General features: G+C 42.1%; 1 long non-coding RNA gene across 1 annotated transcript; it reads right to left on the reverse strand.

Annotated features, from left to right (window-relative positions):
* Positions 1–5,259: 5,259 nt before the first annotated feature.
* Positions 5,260–6,974, reverse strand: LOC119955248. Its single transcript, XR_005458418.1, has 2 exons — positions 6,783–6,974; positions 5,260–6,510 (listed from the first exon to the last, which is right to left on the reverse strand). It is a non-coding gene; the product is annotated as an uncharacterized LOC119955248 (long non-coding RNA).
* Positions 6,975–7,291: the final 317 nt, after the last annotated feature.

Below are 7,291 nucleotides of genomic sequence, written 5' to 3' on the forward strand. Positions count from 1 at the left end.
CTTCCTTTGTGAAGACAAGAGCAAAGTATGAATTTAGTTTCTCAGCCACTGCTTTTTCCCTGTTTCTGACCTGTAATCTTTTTTTCTTTACATACCTATAGAAATTTTACAGTCAGGTTTTTATGTTCCTCGCTGGCTTGCTTTCATATTGTATTGTCCCCTTCTTAATCAGTCCTTTGGTTCACCTTTGATGAATTTTACACTGCTCCTAATCCTCATGTCTATTACTTTTATGCTATTGCATAAGAGATGCTGCATGTTAGTGGTCTCATCGACCTCACTAAACTTCACAGAACTGGAAACACATTCAGCAAACAGTTTCCCCAATTTAAAAACAAATCCGGCAAGAATTCTACTGTTAAAAAGGATTTTGTAATAAAAAAAGACTCCCAAGTAAAGCGATTTCTACTGAACATAAGAACATAAGAACTAGGAGCAGGAGTAGGCCATCTGGCCCCTCGAGCCTGCTCCGCCATTCAATGAGATCATGGCTGATCTTTTGTGGACTCAGCTCCACTTTCCGGCCCGAACACCATAACCCTTAATCCCTTTTTTCTTCAAAAAACTATCTATCTTTACCTTAAAAACATTTAATGAAGGAGCCTCAACTGCTTCACTGGGCAAGGAATTCCACAGATTCACAACCCTTTGGGTGAAGAAGTTCCGCCTAAACTCAATCCTAAATCTACTTCCCCTTATTTTGAGGCTTTGTCCCCTAGTTCTGCTTTCACCCGCCAGTGGAAACAACCTGCCCGCATCTGTCCTATCTATTCCCTTCATAATTTTAAATGTTTCGATAAGATCCCCCCTCATCCTTCTAAATTCCAACGAGTACAGTCCCAGTCTACTCAACCTCTCCTCATAATCCAACCCCTTCAGCTCTGGGATTAACCTCGTAAATCTCCTCTGCACACCCTCCAGCGCCAGTACGTCCTTTCTCAAGTAAGGAGACCAAAACTGAACACAATACTCCAGGTGTGGCCTCACTAACACCTCGCAAGGTAAGAAAAAGCAGGCGTTCAGGGACGTCTTTCTTTTCTCGAAACTCTCAGGTGCGTCACTACTTGAGGAGGTCGCAGCAAATTTGTAAAGCAGTGTGTATATTCCTCATGCCTTCAATCCAAAGAGGGCGCAAAATATTTTAACGGTAAACTGTAAGTAGCCCACATCATTTTTTTGGGAAGTTCTCATATGGTCAGCAATCAGGCAATCATAACAGCCGAGCTAGCTGCGGACATGCTCATACCTGAGTCTTTAGTCCTGCAACAATTCAGAGAAGTGATAGGAGAAGCTCATTGGGAGTTGGAAGACCAGTGAAAACCCCAGAGAATCATCACGGGAGGGATTCTCCGCCGGCGGGATTCTTCGTTTTGCCGGCGCCCGGGGTTTCCGGATGGCGTGGGACACCCCATTGACTGGCCGGCATCACGGAGAATCCCGCCAGCGGGTCGAGGCAGAAATGTGGCGTGGCGGAGAATCCAGCCCCATACGTAAATGGACGTTTGCGACATTCCTCCTGAGAATTCAGCAATCTCGTTAAAGTGATGTAGAACCACGGCCGAATTCCCAGGTGGTTATGCCAAGCACTGATGTAGAAGACGATTTTTATTTCATTAGTTACTTCCCAGTTTCTTCCTCTTTATTAGTGTGCTTAACATATCCCGTCTCTGTCCGCAAATCACTTCTCATTGAAGTTTTGCCAAACAATCTTCAATGCCTCACATTTTTGATGAAAACTTAGATGAATGAATATAATAAATCCTAACTTTTAAGCTCCAGCCATATTATACAGAGAGTACAGGCTGCTATTCCTCAGGGCTATTGCGATTTGATTGATTCTATGAGGCCAAACAGCCAATTGATGAATGGAAACCAGCATTAGGAATGGTGATGGTTGGAAGTTGCTAATTTGGGTACGGGCATGCCAGGCAACAGGCCTTCCCCTCACGTGGGGCACTACACACAAGTGGCACGGAGAAGACGCAGCCTGTCAAGACACTTTCAGGAGCAAGCTGACCCACGAGGAGGCGGTCACTCCAGTCTCTGGAGCCTTTTGCAGCTAACCACTTCTCACAAATATAGGGTGGATTCTTCTGCCCCGCCCGGCGCGAGAACGTCACGGGTGAGAGGCGGACAATGGAGAACTCCATTGACTTCAGGCAGGATTTTCTGGTCGCCGGGCGAATCCTGCCCATAGTCCCTTTGGCTATGTCAAGGGGAAGTTCTGGAATAGGAAAAAGAAGAAGAGCATGGGAAGCACGATTTGAGGAAAGACTAAAATGGCTTGCATTCACTTTGTCGTTCATGTTAAAGGAAGATGCGCACCCATGTCATACTTTATTTATGGAAATTACAGACATTTCAGTAAAGGGCGTACGTATTTGATGCTGCCATATTGAATCAGAAGATTAACACTGGAAAGGACATCAAGGTAGTTTGATGTGATATTGTTGGAAGCATATATCTTCAGTTTAAGGTGGGCTGGGAGGGGAGTTATAGGAATTGCAACATTGGTTAATTTTGTTAAACGGTCTCGAACATGTCATCAGTTTTCTGATCTCCTGTGCAGCACTCTGTGGAGCCAGGGGGAGATAAGTTGTTCTGATGCTGCCCTTTCATACAGATGTGGTTCCAAAGCAGGTCATGCCAACTTCCCATGCCAAACCTCCTTGAACAGGAAAGCTGTGCAGGGCACAGAGAGCTGGAGCATATTACATCTCTCCTCCTAATGCCTGTTGAAGACACCAATGGCTATCTTACAACAAGCATGTGCTTTGTGCATCACCCCTCTATGCTGTTCTCGCAACTCTCTCTGAAACCATTATCCATACAGAAGAAAGCATGTCCTCTCACCCACAGGTCGCATCCATTCACACAATTAACTTCCTTTAAGAGGTAAAGGAGGACAAATGGAACCAGGCAACTTCCAATAAATCTCACTGGTTTGGAGGATTCTTCGCACACGATGCGCACAATCTGGAAAAACAGGCCTGTTTGCAAACCGATACCTGTTAGCTTATTTTAACTGGTTCAGTTAGAATTGTTGACACAAAGGATTAGTTCAAGAGGTTATATTTTCCCACAGTTTACGTGCGAGTGAAATTAATTCTAGCTCATGAGTGGCAAAGCCAGGTGTACTAAAATTTTAAAAAACCTTAAAACTACCAACTACCAACATTATAAAGACAGGGGTCAGAATCTCTCTGGTAAAGATTATTCCTGTTTAGTATTTATGCTAAAATCATAAATATATTGTGGATAATTTAAACTTTTGGCCGTGGCAAAGGGTAGCTCGTTACAGCACCTGATCTGCCTGTTGACTGCAATGTAAAGGAAAGGGACCGATAATGGGTTGTCAATCCAATATTGTCCTTGTCACAGGATTAATTCATTTTCTTCCTCTTATTGCTGGAGGGTGAAAATATATTTTAATTCTAAAAAAAGAAGTAATGTTTATTACTGGAAAATTTTCTAAGCATCAATGTAATATTTTTAAAGAATTATTAGCTTATCTGGTGGTACAAAGTGTACTTGGCATAATTGTTTTATATGCTTATTTTTAAACCTCTTGGCATATTGCTTTGGCATGTAAGTTGCATGAGAGCTGTTTATTGCCTTGCACTGCAGATATTATCACTTTTGTATCCACCACCATTTGGTATAATTACCACATTCTTTTTCTATCTACCATGTTTGACAGCTTAAATGCAATTCTTTGACCATTTTAATGGAGAAAGTATCTACACTCCAATGATTTAGTCAACTACAGTTTTATCTACACATGTACAAACACAAAGAATTTTCTCATGTGAAGCAATATTCAGATGTCAATGTTAGTGCCTAGCACTACGAGGAGGTGGGAACTAAGTATTGTGCGTGAGGTCAAATCAGATGGCAGTCATGATGGGGCCTGCAGCTGTCTTGCAGATGACAGGAAGATTTATCTCAGACAAGAATACGAATTACACAAGAAATAGGGGCAGCAGGGTAGCATGGTGGTTAGCATAAATGCTTCACGGCTCCAGGGTCCCAGGTTCGATTCCCGGCTGGGTCACTGTCTGTGTGGAGTCTGCACGTCCTCCCCCTGTGTGCGTGGGTTTCCTCCGGGTGCTCCGGTTTCCTCCCACGGTCCAAGGATGTGCGGGTTAGGTGGATTGGCCATGCTAAATTGCCCGTAGTGTCCTAATAAAAGTAAGGTTAAGGGGGGGTTGTTGGGTTACGGTTATAGGGTGGATATGTGGGTTTGAGTAGGGTGATCATGGCTCGGCACAACATTGAGGGCCGAAGGGCCTGTACTGTTCTATGTTCTATCACTGCGGGTTGAAATGACCTTCATTCTTACGATATCGCTAAGAAAGTAAAAGATGGATGAAAATGCCATTGTACATGGCGCTCAGGGGAATTCTTACCGTGAGCCTTCTTCGTGAGCTGTGTTGAGGGAATAAGACTCTCTCCAGATTCTTTTAGATGCTGCATGTTTCCTGGGGAATGTTAAACTGGATTAAAGCATCTGGGGATTCGGTGGAGGGATTGTGCTGTCACTACTGTGGAAATTCCCACACTTTAAGGGTCTTGTGACTGATACAATCTATCTGCCAATACCTATGGTGCAAATTATGTCCTGATGGTCAGAAAAATATTGTAGGGATAGATTCCTTCATATTTATATATCTGTTTTGATCATCTGAACCTCAAGCAATCTGCCCAATGACAAAAGCAAGACAAATTCACACCAATAATAGTCAACACTATACAATAAACACATTTTAGGGAGCTAACTAGCTATTTAAACTGGGAAGAAGCAAAGACAGTTTCACTTGTCACAGTTTATCATAGAATTTACAGTGCAGAAGGAGGCTATTTGGCCCATCGAGTCTGCACCGGCTCTTGGAAAGAGCACCCTACCCGAGGTCAACACCTCCACCCTATCCCCATAACCCAGTAACCCCACCCAACACTAAGGGCAATTTTGGACACTAGGGGCAATTTATCATGGCCAATCCACCTAACCTGCACATCTTTGGACTGTGGGAGGAAATGGAGCACCTGGAGGAAACCCACGCACACACGGGGAGGTAGTTCTCCATTTATCTCTTGTATTTACTAAAAAAATATTCTTTCATCGTCCAATAATTGCCAAATATTAACCATCTCAGTGGTTTAGTTACTGCTCAGATTTTCCGCCCACGTTATTCCATAATGACAAAGGAAGACGTCAAGTCACCCGCTAGCAGTTAAATGATACAATGACACCTCAACAACAATTCATTGCTTTGCTTTTATTATTGAAACGTCAGGTCACAGAAAAATACAGGGCAGAGGAGGCCCTTCGAGATATTTATAAGAAATATGTAAATTATCCTTTACCTAGAATGTATCACATGGAATTGATGAAATTAGTACCATAGTTGCATTTCAGGGAAGTTGGATAAACACATTCGAGAGAAAGGGTATGCTCATAGGGTTATATGATGTTGGTAAAGAGGATCGTGTGGCCTATAAAGCCAGCCCAACTACTCGTGGCTGTGATTTGAATTCTCTTTAAATCTATTAAAAATCCCTCCGGACGCTCCTATTACATAGACAAATGCTGGCAATAGGTCTCAATTAAAAGCTTTAATATGCTTGGGAGTTTCATCAGCTACCAAATGATTTGTGCAGCCAATGCAACCCTTGGAAACCTACATTGCCAGCTGGGACATGGTCATCACTGAAGCAGCTGGTGTACAATACAGGCCCATCCTGTGTTGAATTTCTGACTGCTCTCCCTCACTCCAGCATTGATCAAGGCTGGTTGCTCAAACTTAGCCCACTATTCCATCTCCAAATTGTGCATGGTTTAGGGAACTGGTGTCACAGAGCAGAGACAGTGAATTTTATCGCCTCGGCCTGTACTATATATTGCCATGGAAACACTGTCAGGATTGGTTTCCGTCATTGGCTACTCCTGAAACCCATTGCCATAGTAACGGAGGGAGTCGGAGGACCAAGCCAGCATACAGTTTCCACGCATCATTGAGCCACTTGTAACAGATCTTTAATTGGCTTCTTAGTCCCATTCTGAATTCCATGCTCCTGTCTGACGGCCATTTAACATGCTGGGGTTAACTCATTCCAAGGACAGTTTTACTGATAAAAGTCCCAACTCTCAAAACTGCATTTTGCTGCTAACATGATGAGGAATTTCACCCATTTCCCCATTGTTCTTTGGCATTTCTTCATCAGTAAATGGGCTAATCGAAGCCACATTGCTGTAATTGCATGATATTTTTCACCCGTTTCAAATGATATATTCTTCTGAATATAACTGTGCGTTCTGTATCATTTCTCCGGATTACATCTCTTCTATTTTCTCCCCTACAATCCATCAAAGCCATTGCACTAATTATGGACTAACAATCCAGGTCATGAAGATAGACATCTTACCCAGTGTAGGCTGGTGTCCTCTTGCACAGTTGTAGGATCCTTGTTTTAAATGGGAGAAAATACAGATACAAGTTTCTTCTTCACCTTGAAAACAGAATTACGCAGTAGTTTTTACAGTGTAGATTATGCTGATTATATTTATAGTTTGAAGCAGTAAATTGAACAAAATGAATCAAAATAACCTGTTTGCAGGTGTCCTTGAAACAATCAAGGCAATGGTAATGTTATAATCTAGATAGCATCCTTAAACTCTGGTTAATACAATGATTTATCATCAGTAAACTATAAATCACACAGTAATCATCCTCACATAATTTGTCCACAGTTAAAAATCATTGCGTACAATGTTCACTAACCTGAGTATTCGTCTTCATTTTTACCACCTTTTGACAAACGTGTTGAACATTTTCGCTGTGTTGCATGCACAAGTTATTTTTCACCCACCCTAATCCGACAACGCAATGATATTTCTCAAATTACTTAGGAGAGCTAGCATTACGATAAACTTTGCATTCGTCACTCCCAGTGCGATGCACCACTGGCTCTTTGCTCCTCTTCACCCTAGTGTGCAGATATATATTTTAATTTTTACAAACCACTAATAAGTAGCACGACAAAAAAACTTGACACTGAAACAACTTTGAACCACCTGCGTTCCACCAAACTTCCGATTTGACAACATGGTCTGCAAAACCCAAACATTCACACAATCAGATAAAAGAAACAGGAAATACACTCAACCGTCTAAAACAAACCAAGATTATGCACGGATAATACTCAAGGGCATATTCGTGACAGTTTACGTTTCTGAAACAATGCAATATGAATTTAAACAATGAATAAAAATGTTGTCAGCAAGAAATCT

Source organism: Scyliorhinus canicula, chromosome 20 (assembly GCF_902713615.1).
Source record: "Scyliorhinus canicula chromosome 20, sScyCan1.1, whole genome shotgun sequence".
NCBI lineage: Eukaryota > Metazoa > Chordata > Chondrichthyes > Carcharhiniformes > Scyliorhinidae > Scyliorhinus > Scyliorhinus canicula.